We start from the raw sequence: 21,033 nt of genomic DNA on the forward strand, positions 1-21,033 counted from the left end.
CTATTGTCGCCCTTGACTTATAAGTTAATGCTTTTTGACCAACGCTCAATGCTATTGCCATCCTTGACTCATAAGTCAATGCTTTTCGACCAGCGCTCAACGCTATTGTCGTCCTTGACTCATAAGTCAATGCTTTTCGACCAGCGCTCAGCGCTATTGCCATCCTTGACTCATAAGTCGAGCCTTTCTCAATTATATAATTCTAACAGACATTCATCATATAACAAATATCCATATACAGAGCATTCAGCATGCTTAATCAATCATATAAAGGCATAATCATAATCATGCACATTTATAGCGGCCCACGCCCAATCAATATTATATTCAACATTCGGGCCAAGCCCTAATCATGTACATAACATATTGGATGCAATTTTCTTACCTTAGGTCCAAGTGTTATGTAAAATAAGAACGACCCTCGAGCATGATCCTGATCCCGAGCCCCTAGAGATATCCTAGTCACAACCAAGTATAGAATCTCGTCAATAACAAGTAAACACAGGCTTCTGGACCAAGTATTAGCTCGGGACATCGAATCCAACTAAACCGGGTTGTAGGATCGATCCCGAGCCCTAAGGTTTGAGTTTCCGCACTCAAAACCTTCACTGGCCAAAAAAACCCCATTTGCGCCGGACACACCCAATTAGGGTTGTGGCACCCCACCATTTAGAGTTGTAGATCTCACAACCAGAGAGCACAACCCCAAAATATACTGGAAATGGGCTGTGGCGTAGCCCACAGGTGTCGCAGCGCGATAGCAGTTCAGAGAATTGCCCAAACCCCTGGGTTCATGAGGGTCGCGGTGCATCCCTGTGAACCCAGCTTTCTCTGTCCAAAATCCTCTCAAAAATCACCCCAAATCCATACCGAACTCACCATTCAATCTCACAACATCCCTAGAATCTCCCAAGCAACAAAACTCGCGATTTCGATGGATCAAAAACTCGCCAAACTGCGAAATCCAATTCAAAATTTAAGAAACTTAAGGAAATGGAAACTCGAAAATTCAAAGCTTAAATTACCTCTGATTATGTCGTTTTCTCGCTAAATCCTCTAGCTATCAAGCTTCTAATCTTCCCTAGAATCGTTATGACTCTAACCTTGCTTGAATCCGAGCCCTAAAACTCGAGTTTCCTTCTAAAATGCTAATGAGTGTCAAGTGAGAAAAGGGGAGAGAGAGAGAATACTGAACATGTTTTTCTGTTTATGACAGGTTACTTAGGGTTCAAGTAACCTTAAGCAAATCCCAAGGCTTGGGGTACCAAAAATGTCCTCAGGGGTAAAATAGTCAAAATCCCCATAATTCCCTCCTGGTCTCGCTAACTCCAAATATATCCTCGAATATTCATTCCCAATACCCAATATCCCAGTAATGTACTAAATACCCAAAATACCCATTGACTCACCCCAAGTCAAGTATTGGTCCCATTGTGACTTTCCCTCTAACTTTCTCCCAAGGACCGCCTCGTGCCGAGTAACCCAAATATATCCACATAATAATGTGGTCTCATACATATATCACATATATGCCAAATATACCCATAACAAGCCATATTACGAAAATTTCCCTTCTGATAATAAACGTGCACGCATGCATATTTAATACACCTAACACATGCATATTAAGTCATATTATAATATAACTCACATAACCATGCAATGATACACATATATATATATATCACATAAGCACATAATTTTCAAAATTTGCCATCCTGGCCCCCTAATCAAGGCCCTAAGCCTTATTAGGTAATATGGGAAGTTACAACATCATTTGGAGCTTAAACACACGTAACTATACGAACACGTCAGGCGATGCATCGCTTGCTATAGGCAACACATTGCCTGCTAGGATATGTGCTGCCTACTACTAGTAGGCAATGCATCGCCTGTAATGTGATGTTGAAAAATTCAAACTTTAGGCGATGCATCTTGTAACACCCTACTAATTCAGGACTGTTACACTGTGTGTTTAAAATTGTGCTTAACTCGTTAAGCGAGTCATTTGGACTCAAAAGTGTAATTAAGATTAAACAGTGGTTTAGGTACTAAGAATTTTGGTTAAAAGAATTAGACTTTACATTAAAAAGTTTAAACATATACAAGAGATCCCAAAAATTTTAAAACAAAATACAATTATAACCAAGGTTACAAAAAATATCTGATCTAAGCAGCAAAATTGGACCTAAACCCTAAGTCCCTCAAAAGTATATCTTGACCGTGGCAGTCGAGCAGGTTGAGTATGTACACACTACCCTAGAACCATCCAACTCATGGTTGGTTGAAATTTCCTTTGCTCTTACCAGCACCACAGAGAACCCGTGAGCCAAGACCCAACAAGAAAACTCAACATAGCATAATAATCAGCCAATTAAACATGAATAGCTAACAATATGCTTCACAGATATTAGACAACTCATTTCAGTACATAAACAGGGTACATGTCCTGTGCCGAGCGAAGTGCTTCTCTGCGCACTAAGCATACGACCATATGTGGAGCGAGTGTGTACAACACCCCATAGTGGTCCCGCGCCATCACGACTAGGCATGGCAAATGGGGCGGTGAGGCGGGGCGGGGCCCCGACCCGACGGGGCATCTTTGCCCCAGTAAAAACGGGGCGGAATTCGGGGCTGGGCGCCCCGCCTCGATTTTTTTTTTGTATACTCTATCCCAATTCTCTCATGCTACTTATATACATAGTACGTAAAATTGACATTTTATATGTGGTTTAGAATATTTTTAATTCTATATAGACTAGAAAGAGTTATAAATATTGAAAAATATGGTTTATATAATTCATCCTTATTCTTGTATTTATTTTGTAAATTTTAAAATAAAAAAAATAAAATATAATATTTCATGGTGTAGTTGATACCAAGTGTAAAATATAAAGATTACAATAAGAAATAATATTTAGGCTTGGAGAAAATTCTAAAATTATAATTCAATGTTTCTTAAAAAAAAAAAGTTAAATGGGGCAAATGGGGTGGGGCGGGGCGACCCGCCCCGCTCCAAGAAACAAATCGAGGCGGGGCAAAATGTTTGCGGGGCGGGGCGGGGTGGAAGCGGGGCGGGGCAGACCCGCCCCATTTATGTAACGCTCTACTTCCTTAGAGCCGTTACCAAGTGAGTTTTAAAGGAAAACTTTGTGCAATTAACTCGCTAACCGAGATTTTGAAACGAAAGTGTGACTAATTAAAAGTTAAGGCTGTAATCCTTGAAAATGCGTCGATTCATTAAAAACTTCCAGTATTAAACATTTGGGATCCCAAAATAAGGTTTGAAAACCTTATTTACATCTTGAAATAAGCTTACAGTTGATTAGTTATAAAAATCATAGATTATTACAGCCATTTCTCGTAAAAACCCCCAACCAAAGCAGTCGGGCAAGCCAAACATGTACGCGTCGCTTCACGCTCTTCGTACTCATGGTTGGTTGACTCAGTCTTTGCCCTTACCTGCAACACAGAGCACCCGTGAGCCGAAGCCCAGCAAGAAAACTCATGCAGAACATAACATATGCAATTTATACAGTTTATCATATGTAATGACCCACTAATCTAGACTAATTGGACCATTATCGAAACTATACATAAAACTTACATTTTTACGAAAATACCATAATTTATTGAGTAACTTGAAAATAAGAGTTATTTACAAATAAACAGAATACTAAGAAGGATTTTGGGATCCCATTGTCTTTAAAACAAAACAAGATTTAAAATAAAAGACATTACATAATAATGCGGAAAATACACATAAAAACCATAAAAACATAAAAGGAGACTATATCCTCGAATCGAATAACGCTCGGCCCCTTGACTCCATTCATCATCGATACACATTCTCCAAGCGTCACGAATCTTTCCGCCTCTAAACTTATTTTCCTGCACAAAAACAGAAAGGAGTGAGCCTAATGCCCAGTAAGGAAAATCTAACACAAAGTCACATACATAATTTCATAAGAAAACATAAAGACTTAACATAACACATATAACATACACTTATTATAATGGCCATTATTACTTGGGGTCCCATAGGCTAAACAAGCATATGCCCATGGGGTTAATGGGGTCCTACTAGCTAAGTAGGTCATATGCCCATAACCCATTTGGGGTCTTGTTAGTCATATGGGTCATATGCCCAAGCCTACAAACATACACATATATCATAACACTTTTAATAACATAAAACATATAGATAACATAATCACATAACATGTTGATTCTAGCCTATTTCCTTACCAAAGTTACCGAGATTATGGACTGAGTTGGGATTGTTGGAACACTCCTAAAACCATAAGAAAGAGTAAGTCTAAAGAAAGGAGATGAAATGAAAGAGATGGAAAGACTAAACCATAGAAAACATACTTACCGACTTATATGCTTAAAAGCTTGGATTCCCTAACCAAAATAAGAATAAGGTTAGGGGACTGAGTAGAAGGTTTTGAGAAAGGAAATAACATAAAAATACAGAAAAGAACTAGAGTTTTGGGTTTACCTCAAAGATTGCAAGATCAATCTAACATCCACCGAAATACTATAGCACTCACTTCCCAAAGTGTTTGATAAGCTTATGATGTTTAAGCTTATAGTTTTTCCCCAAACCAAGTGTTTACACTCTCACACTCACTTAACACTAGCAGCCTCTGAACTTAGAGCAAATGGTGAATAATGGCTGGGTACTAGGTCCTATTTATAGAGTTTGGGAATGAAAATATCTTGATTTTACTTGAATAAAAATAATGGCTTTTTTAAGTGAAAATCATTTGAATAATCGTTCAGCAGAGGCTGAAGACTCGTTCAGAAGATGCTGGACTGTTGAAGGAGTTTGAATGGCTGAAGGGAAAAGAATTCAAATGTATTTGAATTCATGCTGGTGGAGGCGATATATCGCCCCCTATAGGCGATATATCGCCTGGACCTTTGTTCCCGAGGCGACCGTGCATCGATTCGTGTTTTCCGTATCTACGTGCTGCGATATATCGCCCCCTATAGCTGCGATATATCGGCATACGCTGAATATTTAAACACGAATTTACACATTTTTAGCTGAGTTTGAATGGAGTAAACAGCCTTGACTAAGCCCTCAACGTGCTCAAAGCTGCTGACTGACCCTATACATTCAAACTTTTACCCTTATTTAATTTAATCCTCAAAAATACTTAATCCTTAATTACCATTCAAAACATGTGCTTAAAATCCTATTGGTTGATGTCTAAACCTTATAATATAATAATATAATCCTTAATATCAGACACATTAATCAAAGCTTAGGTTATACTTAATATTCTTAAACTATAGGTTAAACTTAGAAAATCTATAAGTACTACTATGAGTGTCCAAATAACTCCCGGTCTGAACCAAAAATCCAAAGTAACAATGATAACACTAAACATACTATAATACTACTAAACAATTAGCTAAGTAAAGTTCTTGGACTCTACATTATTTCAGATAATCCACAGATAAACAAGTCAACCATTAGACTAAGCAAACACGGCCATGCCGCCCCAGAACCCTTACCACGGCCTGGGGTCTCGGTCCTCACCGTAAGGATCTCACATGTATCCTCTGGGTCCTACCCTGACTATAAGCATCCCATGTGCTAAGTGTTACTTCCGGCCCCGCTGCCGTTCTCGGCCTTTCGCCGTTCTCGGCTCCGCGCCGTATCATTCCACTATAATCACATATAGTATATCTCAAACAACATTCAAACAAATATCAATTCATTTAAATCTACACCCTAACATGTAATGCAATATAGGGTCGTGCCCTGCAATCATCTCATCATGCAACATGCAATATAGGGCCGTGCCCCGCAATCACACTATGGGCCCATGCCCCATCCTACGGGTGTTATAGTTTTCTTACCTGTATTCCGAGCTTCCTGATGCACTAAAGCCGCGAGCACGGTCCTTTAACCCGAGCTTCACAAAGACCTAGTCACAACACGTATAAAACATCCTTTAATACTAATCAATCCAAAATCACTTCCCGGAACCAATTCCACACTCTCGGGACTCCTAAATTCCTAAAACAAATCATTGGAAACATCCCCCGAACCCTCGGAGTAAAAGCTCAAAAATGCAAAATTTCAAGTCCTGAAAATGGCCTAGCGCCACGGCGCTACCCAAGAGGGCCGCAGCGCCCAGCAAGTCAGAAGCCTCCCCCTGCCCAGAAATTGCCTCGCGCCGCGGCGCCCAAGAACAGGGCCGCGGCGCTCCTACGCGAAACCCAGATTTCTGGGTTTTTCCCTGCATTTTCCCCGAGCTAACAACACTCCAAATCATCCCAAGCAAGTACCCAAGCCCCAAAACCAAATCAAAACCCCACTTAGACCATCTAACAACTCAGAAACATCATCAAAGAAACCCAAACACAAAAATCAAATCCCCAAAATCCACATCTTTGATTTCAACTTCAGAAAATAAAAACCCAAAACTCAAACTTAAACCATGCTTAAATTCCTCAAACCATAACAGAAACAAGCCTTAAATCACATAGAATCCTTACCTTGAATGAAGAATCCAACCCTAAGCTTCCTTCATCTCCTAAGTCTCCAATTTCAGCTCCATCACTCCTCTTCTTCTTCTTCTTCTCATTGCCCTAGCTTCCCTTCTAGCTTTTCTTCTCTTCCAATTATATCAAAACCGACATATGACCAAGCCCCAAACCGTGTACCCCTTATTACCCAGCTGCAACATATCTAATTCCCAGCCAAATGACCATTTTACCCCTTCATCAAAACCCTTTGCTAACTAAACCTCAAGGGCACTCTAGTCCTTTCTCCTATATTGCAATTCTACCATTTCTTTCACCTAAACTTGTTACTCTCAGCAGTAACTAATGGTTACCCAGGTTACTCAATCACTAATAACCATTACCCGCTAAATCTCAATTTAACCATAACAATTCCCAAGGTACCCCTAGGCTCCTCCCGAGCCGGGTATAAAATCCTGTTGTGACTTTTAAGTAAACTAGCTCTCTAGGACCGTCTCGGCACGTGCATCTCAATAATAACACCACACTCACGTTCACATAATACAATTATCACATATATGCCCTCGGCGGGCTAAAATTACCAATTTACCCCTATCATGCAAAGGGGGTCCACATCCATATTTATTTCACCTAACATGCATACTAACCACGTAGTCATGCATCTCGAATGTTCAATTAGTCATATAACATGCTTTAAATCATAATCATGCATTTAACTCATAAAATCACACATAAATCCCAACATGCCCTCCTGGCACACTAATCAAGGCCCTTAAGCCTTATTAGCAATTTTGGGTCGTTACAACTATCCCCTCCTCATAAAAATTCCGTCCTCGAAATTTACCCAAACACATCAGTCAGCAACCCGCAATACTGACCATAATTTCCAAGGTCCACCGCCTTACTTTAGTTCCCAACAACACTCTTTCAGGCGTAACAATCTTGCCCCACAAGATCTTGTCTAATATCCATACTCTCGTTATCCCCTCGTTTACACCGCAACCCTGCCGAAGCCTCAGGGCCTGCCTAGATTACAATGACCAATTCATTGTCTTATTCCTGATTCCAGAGATACTCAAAAGTCATCACCTCTACTAGGTGGGATCAACTTGTAGGCCCCGCTGGCCTAACCCTTAGTACAACTTCAGTTTATGTTGAATTAAGAGTCAGAACTCTCCCTTCTTTCTCTGAACACCTTACAGATCCTCGTCTGTTATCACGCAGAGATGCAACACTTTCCTTCCGGAGCTTTATTTCCTCATAATTTAACAATTTACCAGCTCTTTATTCTTTCAAATAGGCAGACACTCCTGCCTTAAGAAGTTTCAACGACCTCTTTGGCTTTCTCTCTGAACTAAAGCCAAACTGTAGTATTCACTATCCTTCACCTCTTACCAAGCCCTATGTCGCGTTACATTAACAAGACACCAGCACTGCCACCATGACTAATTCATCAGGGATTACATTTCCCTTAAAATCTCAAGGATTCGCCTACTCAGCGCTTAATTCTTTAAGATATTTGATAAACTTTCAGACTACCATTTCACTTGCAATCAGCTGACAATTCCAGGTTCCCACTCTGTTCTTTTCGTTCTCTAAATCCATTCCAAAATTTAAAATACTCAGTATCATCGACGTTTTACCCTGCTACCAGTTCACCTAAACCAACTACATTAACTCAAACAACCGAGTTAAACTTTTCATGTCCAAATGCCTTACTTAAGGTCTATTGTGGTCTATTCCCACGATATACCACCACATCACCTAACCCCTCAAGGTCCAAAGGAAAACACTAGATTCTGTCACCCGCTCGATCTACCCGGTACGACGTACCCTAGTGGGTGGAATGATATCCATTCAGAATTCTTATTCGTAAACCAATTCTAATTGGATCCTTCATCCATTCCTGGTATCCTAACTTGTACCACCTTAGCAGGGTTCTTCCCTGCTTCGACCCAAGCCGACACTTCGGATTCCATAGCCCAGTGACACTCACCAGCTAATCATACCTACTAACGTTACGCCGATCTCAGTCGTTGCCTTGTCCACTCCATTACAGTCTATGGCGTTATTCCTTGACTGGCACACGCCTCTCAGTTAGGAGTTCCGCCTCCAATTATATCTCCCCTCGCTCAATCGAGGATTTCAAACACTGATCATCTATCTGTTACTTTTCACCACATTTGTGTCTCAACGTTAACCTTTCTTACTAATACCCAAGACTTAAGTACCTTATGCCATGCACAACAGTCGACTTAACGTTCTAAGTGTATCAACCATGATCCATTCAGTCGCCTCCCTCAAGGTTCAATCCATCCTTGCGTCAATTATTCCTGGGCGTGCCCAACTCGTGCTGCACTCCCATAATTCCGTATCCTTACCATAGATCAGGTCCTTTATGCCAATACTCTATACTTAACCATATCACACACATATTCCAACATCGCCAGATACCAATCCATTCTTACCTTGTCTTCTGAATTTGCTGATTTGACACCACTCATTCCATCTAACCTCAAGTTTTACTAATCTCCTCATCTCTGATGAAGTTGTCTCCGGAGGTGCTTATGCAATAGATGACACGCTTACCAGTCTTGTTATGCCTTCAATTCTTCAGATATTCATCATTAGCTTCTCTGCGGCTTCAGATCAAATCTCCTCATACCTGTCCTTCCTTCTTGTAGCTCTAAACTGAGTACTCCTAACGACACCCAAACTAATACTCCGTAGAACCTCACCTGAGACTCCGCCTTCTGGGTACAAGCGTCTTCCGCATAGTCATTTGCTCACCATTTCCGTCTGGGAGTAATCCACATGTACTGCTCGTGAGCTTGAAGGGGACTTGTCCATACCGTTCACGCATTCTCTGCCTAAAGAACTTACCTGTGCTGCTGCAGCCTGAACCATTCTAGAGTCTTTGTTACCAGATCCTCACACCCTACCCGATGCAAACTAGACAAATACACAAAATGTCTCTATCCTTGGTTTCCAGCTGGTACTAACCAGGTCATAGATCAACTCTTGGAGACATTGTCCCATCTTGTATCCAACATTGTACTTTTCGTTCTAATCCGACGATGCTAACAATCCCTGCAGTATAACACTCTGGCTACTCCAGGGTCAAATTCCTTCGATTGCTTCAATAGACTTTCTGTCAGCCAAAACCATCTTTTACCACATTCCTTATACCAATCCTATCTGTAGTCCGACCTTGAAGTACCCCCAAATCTTCTTTACATACCCACATAATTTTCCACTGGTCAGCTCAGTTCCCACTCAGTCTCCTTTACATACTCTAGATGGTATTCTCTACAATCCATCTGCCAGAGTTTCAAATTTCTTCTCAATAGGTATTACTGTCATCAGTCTCTCAAATAGTACCTTTGAGGCAACCTCTCTATGTCCATCACCCTCTTGGAGCATTCACAACACCGAGTTCTTTCAGTTCGTTACATAACCAAAGCATAAACCAATCAGTTGAATACTCATCCTTGAGGACTCAGCCTCGAACTTTGAATGTATCGATGCATTCTAGTTCTTCGTTCCCTCACCATGGGAAATTCATCCTAACATATCGAGTCATTCTATGTAGAAGTCATGCCCTCACCTGACCTCCTCTCAGGTGGCATCCTCTCCCTCATGTGCATACCAAATAACCTCCCCGGTTCCTATCACCATTTTGATAATTACCTTTTCAATCAAGCTTCTTTCCAGCCTCAAATTTGAGAATCCGACCTCGCTGCGTTCTATTAACAAAAGTACCATCTTATTAATAAGAATTTTCCCCTTTCTTGGCAAATCCAGAAGCCACCACACTATCCGGGGTTCTTTTAACTTGATTATCACGAATCTATCTTTACTAATTCCATCAAAGGAAGCACTCATGCTCTAATCATCAACCATCAGTTCCTCGAACAACATGGCCCTTTCTGCCATCCACATGCAGACGATAAACTCTTACCTCAGGGCAGCCCAAATACCTCAAACTATTCCTGATCTCAAATCCTTAAATGGGTCGCCATCAATTCCGGATACATCCGCCAGTATAACCTCCCGAAATGAATTACCTGATTCACCAAACCCATTGATTTACATTGTTGTTACCCTATCAGTCCAAACCAAACTTATAAGTCCACCAGTCTCCATGGTTCAAACCATGTCTTTATAACCTCTTCTATCAATCACCATCTAGGTTCTTTCCAACCCATTAAGCCAGTACCTCAGCCCGAGTACCATTTCCAGGCACCTCTCTGCCTCAACATTTAACACAACCCTCAAATCAGGATCTCTCATCCTCTTAACCAAGGGTGGAATTAACTCTGCCCATCTATTGATAAATTCCTTGTCAGCCCAAACTCTCCTCAAAACCCGAGGATAACACCCTTTAAGCCTTTCATATAATACCCTTATCTGTCCATACCTCACAGTAAACCAACACTGGTAACCTTACTGTTAACACATCGAATTCAGCTATTTCCCCAGAGAAATCCGTTGTTCCTCTATCCCATCTCAACTAACAAACTCCACAGCTTACTCACACACTAGTGACCCTTTGCTGCTGCTGATACGAACCACACCAACATTGTGATGAAACCCGACACCAAATATGGAACAGCCACCAAGAACATACGAGATTGGAATGGAACCGCGACCCAATGCTTAGCCAAGCACGAACCTTGGTATGAGGAAGACGCCACAAACGGGGATGGAATCCGTTTGATAAGTCAGGATGAACGCCACAAGGAATCTCCTTGATAAGTTCAAAAGTTTCTTCAAGAACTCAAGAAGAAATAAACTCACAATTTCATTCAACATAATCTGATTTTTCCAAATGTTTTCAAGGCCTTATATAGCCGAAAATTACATCAATACAAGCCCCTTTGTCTTCCTAATGAAACCGAAAAATTAAGGACAGCCCCTTTGTCTTCCTAATGAAAACTGAAATTAAAGACAAGCCTTTTGTCTTCCTCATGAAAACCGAAATTAAAGACAAGCTTTTTGTCTTCCTAATGAAAACCGAAAATTAAAGACAAAAGGACTATTGGACTCACACAAGTCAAATGTTTGACTTATCACAAAATAAACAAAGACTAAATAAAAAACGTGATTAAAAATAAAAAGACTCATTACAGGAAGCTAAATATTGATCAAGCTCCTAAACTGGTGTCCTCATCATTCCTCCCCTCTTGACTTGGATCAACTGGAACTTGACTTGGATTTTTAGTCTTGGTGTCCTCATCAGCTGCTTTCAGGGATAACTGGAGATCTCAACTCCAACTTACATCTAGAATCTCCCTCTCAACACGATATCAGGTCCCCAAACCCTTCTAGGAACAAACAACTCGAGTTCACCTGTCAAAACTGACCCAACTCCTGAACTCTGAGGTTCATACCCTAAACCAACCCACAACTAGATCCAAATATCCACAGGTATAATGCACACACAAGCATATACTAGGTCAAATCCACAATGATATACATTTAGCTACCAGATTTAACATCACTGAGTATATCCAGGTCTTAACATGCTTCATACAAGCCAATAAACAGATATAACTCATGAATTTAATTCAGAAAATTAACCATATACGCTCAATATGCGAACCATTATGCCAATATTCATCCACATGCATAATAATATTATTCAACACACTTTAAATCTCAACATGCAACAGTCAAGGGCCCTGCCCCAACAGTAACTCATGCATATGTCATCTCATTCCTCATGCTCCATATAAATAAGCAGGCAAACAGGGCATTCAAACATATATTCAAACATGTCAATCATTCATACCAACCAACCCTGAGTCGAGCTTGTCACTGACAGCGAGCGTACATGTTCGGTCGATCTCCATAACCAATAAACCTTGGCTCGCTTTGATACCAAGTTGTAACGCCCTACTTCCTTAGAGCCGTTACCAAGTGAGTTTCAAAGGAAAACTTTGTGCAATTAACTCGCTAACCGAGATTTTGAAACGAAAGTGTGACTAATTAAAAGTTAAGGCTGTAATCCTTGAAAATACGTCGATTCATTAAAAACTTCCAGTATTAAACATTTGGGATCCCAAAATAAGGTTTGAAAACCTTATTTACATCTTGAAATAAGCTTACAGTTGATTAGTTATAAAAATCATAGATTATTACAGCCATTTCTCGTAAAAAACCCCCAACCAAAGCAGTCGGACAGGCCAAACATGTACGCGTCGCTTCACGCTCTCCGTACTCATGGTTGGTTGACTCAGTCTTTGCCCTTACCTGCAACACAGAGCACCCGTGAGCCGAAGCCCAGCAAGAAAACTCATGCAGAACATAACATATGCAATTTATACAGTTTATCATATCAGATAATCCACAGATAAACAAGTCAACCATTAGACTAAGCAAACACGGCCATGCCGCCCCAGAACCCTTACCACAGCTTGGGGTCTCGGTCCTCACCGTAAGGATCTCACATGTATCCTCTGGGTCCTACCCTGACTATAAGCATCCCATGTGCTAAGTGTTACTTCCGGCCCCGCTGCCGTTCTCGACCTTTCGCCGTTCTCGGCTCCGCGCCGTATCATTCCACTATAATCACGTATAGTATATCTCAAACAACATTCAAACAAATATCAATTCATTTAAATCTACACCCTAACATGTAATGCAATATAGGGCCGTGCCCTGCAATCATCTCATCATGCAACATGCAATATAGGGCCGTGCCCCGCAATCACACTATGGGCCCATGCCCCATCCTACGGGTGTTATAGTTTTCTTACCTGTATTCTGAGCTTCCTGATGCACTAAAGCCGCGAGCACGGTCCTTTAACCCGAGCTTCACAAAGACCTAGTCACAACACGTATAAAACATCCTTTAATACTAATCAATCCAAAATCACTTCCCGGAACCAATTCCACACTCTCGGGACTCCTAAATTCCTAAAACAAATCATTGGAAACATCCCCCGAACCCTCGGAGTAAAAGCTCAAAAATGCAAAATTTCAAGTCCTGAAAATGGCCTAGCGCCGCGGCGCTACCCAAGAGGGCCGCGGCGCCCAGCAAGTCAGAAGCCTCCCCCTGCCCAGAAATAGCCTCGCGCCGCGGCGCCCAAGAACAGGGCCGCGGCGCTCCTACGCGAAACCCAGATTTCTGGGTTTTTCCCTGCATTTTCCCCGAGCTAACACCACTCCAAATCATCCCAAGCAGGTACCCAAGCCCCAAAACCAAATCAAAACCCTACTTAGACCATCTAACAACTCAGAAACATCATCAAAGAAACCCAAACACAAAAATCAAATCCCCAAAATCCACATCTTTGATTTCAACTTCAGAAAATAAAAACCCAAAACTCAAACTTCTAACCATGCTTAAATTCCTCAAACCATAACAGAAACAAGCCTTAAATCACATAGAATCCTTACCTTGAATGAAGAATCCAACCCTAAGCTTCCTTCATCTCCTAAGTCTCCAATTTCAGCTTCATCACTCCTCTTCTTCTTCTTCTTCTCATTGCCGTAGCTTCCCTTCTAGCTTTTCTTCTCTTCCAATTATATCAAAACCAACATATGACCAAGCCCCAAACCGTGTACCCCTTATTACCCAGCTGTAACATATCTAATTCCCAGCCAAATGACCATTTTACCCCTTCATCAAAACCCTTTGCTAACTAAACCTCAAGGGCACTCCAGTCCTTTCTCCTTTATTGCAATTCTACCATTTCTTTCACCTAAACTTGTTACTCTCAGCAGTAACTAATGGTTACCTAGGTTACTCAATCACCAATAACCATTACCCGCTAAATCTCAATTTAACCATAACAATTCCCAAGGTACCCCTAGGCTCCTCCCGAGCCGGGTATAAAATCCTGTTGTGACTTTTAAGTAAACTAGCTCTCTAGGACCGTCTCGGCACGTGCATCACAATAATAACACCACACTCACGTGGTACAATTCACAGAATACAATTATCACATATATGCCCTCAGCGGGCTAAAATTACCAATTTACCCCTATCATGCAAAGGGGGTCCACATGCATATTTATTTCACCTAACATGCATACTAACCACGTAGTCATGCATCTCGAATGTTCAATTAGTCATATAACATGCTTTAAATCATAATCATGCATTTAACTCATAAAATCACACATAAATCCCAACATGCCCTCCTGGCACACTAATCAAGGCCCTTAAGCCTTATTAGCGATTTTGGGTCGTTACAATTTACATCCCTAATCATGACCTACATTTTGCATGTATTGTCGAATACGACCCATGCCGATCAATCACAGACAAATTCACAATGCAAACAGATGCAACATATATAATTACAAATACATAACCCTAAGTATATTCCTCGCACAGTTATAACCTGTAACGCCCTGGTTACTCCAAGACCGTTACTGTGAACTTTGAACCGTGCTTAACTCGCTAATCGAGTTCTTTGGTTATAAACATGCATCTAGGTGTCATTAATAGGTTAAGGTGAAAAACCAATCAAAAGGATAGGATATATTTTATATGATCATAAAACTGTTCATGGGCCCATAAAATTGTTCACAAGTTATTTACAATACAAAATAGTCATTACAGTTTAAAATTTACAACCCGCCGACCTAAGCGGCAAAAATAGGGTAAACCCCCTGGTTCCTCTGAGAAACTCCTTGGCCGTGGTGGTCAAGCGGCCGCATGTGCACACATCACCACCTAAGCTCTCCGCTCAAGGTTGGGTGAGCTTTTATTTCCCTTTACCTGCACCACATAGCAACCATGAGCCAAAACCCAGCAAGAAAACTTAATACTGCAAGAATATAACATCAACCGATGACCATAATAATCATCTAGGGCTTTTAGCCCTAAATAGAGGAGTGACTGTTGTAAAAGTCACTAAGGTGGGTTCCGTTCCCTTTACAAATAAGTGATACATCACTAGCTTAAACATAATAAGTGATTGATAAGCAAGTCTCCAATTCAAACTAATCGAGTGACCATAAAGTCACTAATGTGGGTTCCGTACCCTCTAGCCATGTGACGATATAGTCACCTGGGCCTTCTGGCCCCAGCTCTAAGTAACTAGTCATAGAACTAGGCAAGCGCTTTTAGTTTTCATCGAACTTAGGGTCGGTCCGGCATTAATGCTCATAATGAGTCATTCAATGCAAATGTCGATTAGATCTAATCTTTTATCGACTCTATGTTCATGGCACTTATGCCGTTCCTGACTCTTAGGTCAGTAACATACGACCAGTGCTCAGTACCACTATCGAACTTGACTAGTAAGTCACAGCTTCACAGACAGTCTGACACCATTGCCGATTATGACTACCATTCACAAATAAACAAGATTCGGTAAGCATTTAATATGCAATCAGTGTCCACACTTTAACACTCAACATGCCTCAATAATAACCATCCATGTCATATACAAGGTGCAGTTTTCTTACCTCTGGTTCGGGCGAGAATTAATAAAAGAACGACCATTGAGAACGATCAACCTTTTAGTTCCTTGACAGTCACCTGGTCATAACCAATTATGGGATTCCATCAATAAAATGAATCACAAAAGGTTCCCAGACCAAAACCTAGCATCCGAGACATCGAATCCTACTAAATTGGGTAGTAGGTTCGATCCTGAGGCCTAAGGTTTGAATCCCCAAGCCAAAAACCTACTTTTGGCCAAAATGCCACTAAGGGCTGCGACCCTCCCTCACTATGCCACGACCCTCCCCCTCAACTAGAAGCGGCCCCCCTTTCAATTCCCCAGCATGGGCCGCGACCCAACGGCCCTGCAACTTCTCCCTTCCTCTTCCTCAAGCTTGGGTCGCGACGCTCTAGAACAGAGCCGCAGCCCCACCTGAAACTCAACCAAAAACCCCTATTTTCCCCTTCGAACTCATTTCAAGACCCTGTAAAATCTCTCCCAATATCACCAATCAACACCACCAACTATTACCATAACTTATCTACCATATATGCATCAAAACCTAAGCTTTACACCAATCAATACTTCATCAAATTCCCCATTCAATTATCAAAATTCCAAACCTTAAAACCAGCAAAAAAAAACAGAGCAAGGCACTATAAAATGGAACTAGAACCTTACCTTAAGCTTGAATTGAAACCTCTTCAATGGCTGAACACTAGCCTAAGACCTCAAGCTTCAAACTCCAAGCTTGAATCCCCAAACTTGCTTCAAAATCCAAAGGAAGGAGAAGAGAAATGGTGAGGATCGTGAGGAAGGATACAAAGCTTTCTTTCTATAGCCTTCAACCTATATATAGCCTAGGTCAAAAGACTAAAATACCCTCAATGCTTAAATCCTCTCTTAACAACCCCCAAGGGCAAAATCGTCATTTTCCACCTATCTCGTTAATCATAATTAATGCTCTCCATTTCCCGTTATTCTCAAATACTAATAAAATCATATCCCATTACCCTTTAAATTCCTGGTAATGCTTTAACCATCAAACCACCCAAAGACTTACCCCGAGCCTTGAGCTTAAACCTGTTATGACCAAATCGATAATTTAAATTCAAAGATCGTCTCATGCCGAATAGCTCGAACAAATCCACATTATAATGTGGTCTCAACAACAATTCACCGACATGCATACAAATATACAATTATGCCCTCAACGGACCAAATTACCAAAATATCCCTGAGATGAAATGTGGACCCACATGCATGCATTTAACATCATATTATAGTATAATTCACATAAACATGCACGTAATAGCTTAATGACATAATAAATCAGTTATGGCCCTCCCGACCTACTAATCCGACCCTTAAACCTCATTAGGGATTTCGGGGCATTACATAACCGCAGTCATAGGTTGGGTCCAATGCCCTACTCTTGGTGCGTGTGCCAATTTTCTTACCTCGAGTCCTATGTAGCAAACGAAACGACCTAGAGTGCGATCCTTTTTCTGAGCCTTGCAGAAACCCTAGTTACAACATAAATGGTACACTTATTAGGAACTATATCTAATAACGGGCTCCAAGACTAAGCCCTAGCTTTCAGGATCTCCAATTCCACCCCACCAGGTAATGGAATCGTTCCCGGAGCCCCCTGAGCCTAATTCCCAAAACCCTGAAAAATTGTACTCTGAAAAGGCATTAGTGTCGCGGTACCCTCCGAAAGAGTCACGGTGCCACATAATTCAGAGAAAAAACCCTGCTCTCGAGGAAACGCATCCGTGCCGCAACACTCACCCAGAGGCGACACAGTGATAAACCTAGAAATCTGCTTTTTCTAGAATTTCGAAGCTCACCCAATTCAAACTCAAACATGAATCCAACCCATTCCAAGCATAAACCTGACCACAAATAAATAATACAACCCCCATATAACATAACCCAGCATCAATTATACACCAATTTAAGCTCAAATCTCAAAATTTCCCAACTTAACTTAAAACTCTCAAGAACAATAATGAAACACATAAAAAAAATGCTTACCTCTTTGAATTTTGAAACTTCTTGGGATGGGTTGGCTCAAGCAGCTACTAGGTTCCCTTTCCTTGAAGCCTAATCTCCTCCAAAACCCTCAAAATCCCAAGAAATGGGTCTTTAACTTGCCAGCTGAGTGTGTGTGTGTGTGTGTGTGTGTGTGGGTGGGTGTGTGTGTGTGTGTGTGTGTGTTCTTGGTGAGTTCAAGCAAAACCAAGTAAGAGAGAGTGAAAGGGAATTTACGTGAAAGTGCTGGCTCTAAGAGCAACTACTCACTTATTACTATTAATAACTCTACAAAATAGAGTTATTTTACCATATTTTTTATCCTAATTGTTGTTTAGTCTTTGAGTTTTTAAGTAATTTATTAAATTTTTAAGTAGTTTTGAATTTATTAGTCTTATTGTAATTTTCTTAGATTTTTATATGCTTTTATAGATATGTTATTGTAATATATAGTAGTTTAATTATTTGAAATTAGTGTTGTTAGATTAAAAGTTGCAAATGTGATTTTATTGAACTTAAATGTCAAAGTAAATTAAATTTTAATTAATATTTTCATGAAATTTATATGGTATACTTTATTCTTGAAAAGATTTAATTTTAATTTAGTTTATGATTATCTTGCATAAATTATGAGGCAATTTTATAATTGGAAATTCATAAAAAGAAATAAAGAAGAAATAAGTAGAGCTGAAATTTATAAAGGAAATATGGCATTTTGAAGAAATTGGAGAGCACAAAGCACTTGGGCTTGCTAGCCCAGGCCGAAGCCAGCTCCTCGCCACTGCCTTGATCCCAGACCTGCGCTTGCAACCCTCCACGGTCCAATAGACTCCAGCATGCCCGAAGCCCAGATGAAGCTAGCAGCTCCCTCGGCCTTTCCCTTCCTAGCTAGGTCCACGCAAGCCACCAGCACCCTTCGGCCCAGATGCCCCACGGTCCAGTCGCCTGCCACAACCCACCAAGCCACTTGAATCTCTCCTCTTGAGCCCACAACATGGTCTCCTTGTTCCATTGTCCCACAATGTCTAAAAATACCACATTTTCCCCCAACTTTTCTACATATATTTACCACAAAATCCATCAGTACACCTTAAAAATTTACCTCTACTTGCCATATTATTATTCATTGAAAATTTAATTTAATCAATTTAAATAATTAAATTGATTATTTTAATACTTACATTTGGCTATAAATAGGTAGTTTCAAGACTATTTTTAAGGTGTGCATAATTTTTGGGTTACTATCATCTTTTCTACACTTTTGCTCTTCCTTTTGGAAGACAATTTTGTGCCAAGTATGTATTTCTTTTGTAATATATTTTCGATTCTAGTTATGTGCTTCTAATATTTTTCATAAGATTATTAAGATCATGATGAAACAACTTGTAACTAGATAGTATTTATTATCGTATGTTGATTTCCCTTGTAATACAACAAAGTTTATGGATTTTTCTTCTTCATATATGTCTTTCATCTTTAATATCTTGTATTTTGGATTATTAGATAATATTACACTTTGTTCTTCATTTTGCAAAACATAATATTATTTGATTAAGATGTGTCATTAAATTATACACATCCAATGCTTAGAACAAAAATATTATGTTTTGCCTTATAAATAATGTTCTTTGATTTTTTGTTGTTTCATTAAGTTGATTCACATTAAATACTTTGAAATTATATATTTTTTAAAAGTGAAGAAAAATCCTATCTTTTTAAAAATAATTTGTGCTTAAATTATAAATATATTTGAAAAATGATATTTTGATTTATTTTAACTATCACTAAACTTGAGAATTAACATACTAATAAATATTATTAAACTTACATTTTGTGGATTTCTAGTATCTTAATAATCTTTCTTTTATAACTTATTTACAAATCATAATTGGTTTATTTTTCTTCTCTTAAATATCTTTATTTTCTATCTTTTATTTTATATTATTGACATTAAATCTTATCAATATATTGAGCTAGGTTAGAATTTATTTAGTTTTGGTTTAAAATAGTCTCTTTTTTATTTTAGACAACTCATTTGGGTTCGACATCCTTGCTTATATGGACACTATACTATATATACGATTCGTGTGCTTGCGATTTACATATTTAAAACATACCAATTTTCTGTCCATCAACTATACTAATGGTCAAATGACTAACATACCCCTAAATATAAACCCCTCTCTTAACACACCTCAAGGGCAAGATGGTCATTTCCTATAATTCTTACTAAATCTCAAATTACACCTCAAATTCCCAATTTAACCACTAATTCACCAAACACAAGTATTTTTTCCCAATTTATGTTATTTACCAATAATTCCCAAAATATGCGAAAATTTCCATAATCCTAGACTCGAACCGAGCTGGGTATTTTATCTCAAATTTAACTTTTTCGCTAAAATTGCCCGAAAGGATCCACTCAAGTTGAATATCACCAATATCCACATAATAATGTGGTCCCAAGCACATAGCACATAATATTACGAATATACACTCAACAAGTCAAAATTACGAAAATACCATTTTTTAACAAAAGCATGTCTTTAAACACATTAAATATGCATAATCATGCATGATCAATCATATCATCTTATAAATTTCATAAATCAATTAATTCACACATAATTACCCCACGTACCCTCTCAAAACGCTAATCAAAACACTTAATTCTATTCAAAGTACGGTACACATCCCTTCCATATAGGCTATCTAACTTCTCAAAAGTGACCTTAAACAACTCCAAATGCTCTCAAACTTTTTGGGCATCCTTAGATACCTCAATGTATCACTTTGGACCCAATATTTTTTAAATGCCTATAACAAAAAGTCAAATTTCACATCTTCATTATGTTAAACAATTAGGGATTTACACCTAGCTTGTGTAATACCACATGAGATTTGTATTTTACCAATCCTAACACGCTCCTCGTGAGGGAAATTTCTCCATTCAACACATATGTATATTGGATGAGTTGGTTGGGATGGACGCTCATTTCCAGTGCTTTGGATTGGCCCTATTGATAGGGACATGCTACAAGACATCTTTCACTGCCACTTCAGTCTCAACCTATCTTGTCACTGG

This window comes from Humulus lupulus, chromosome 5, assembly GCF_963169125.1.
Source record: "Humulus lupulus chromosome 5, drHumLupu1.1, whole genome shotgun sequence".
NCBI classification, from domain to species: domain Eukaryota; kingdom Viridiplantae; phylum Streptophyta; class Magnoliopsida; order Rosales; family Cannabaceae; genus Humulus; species Humulus lupulus.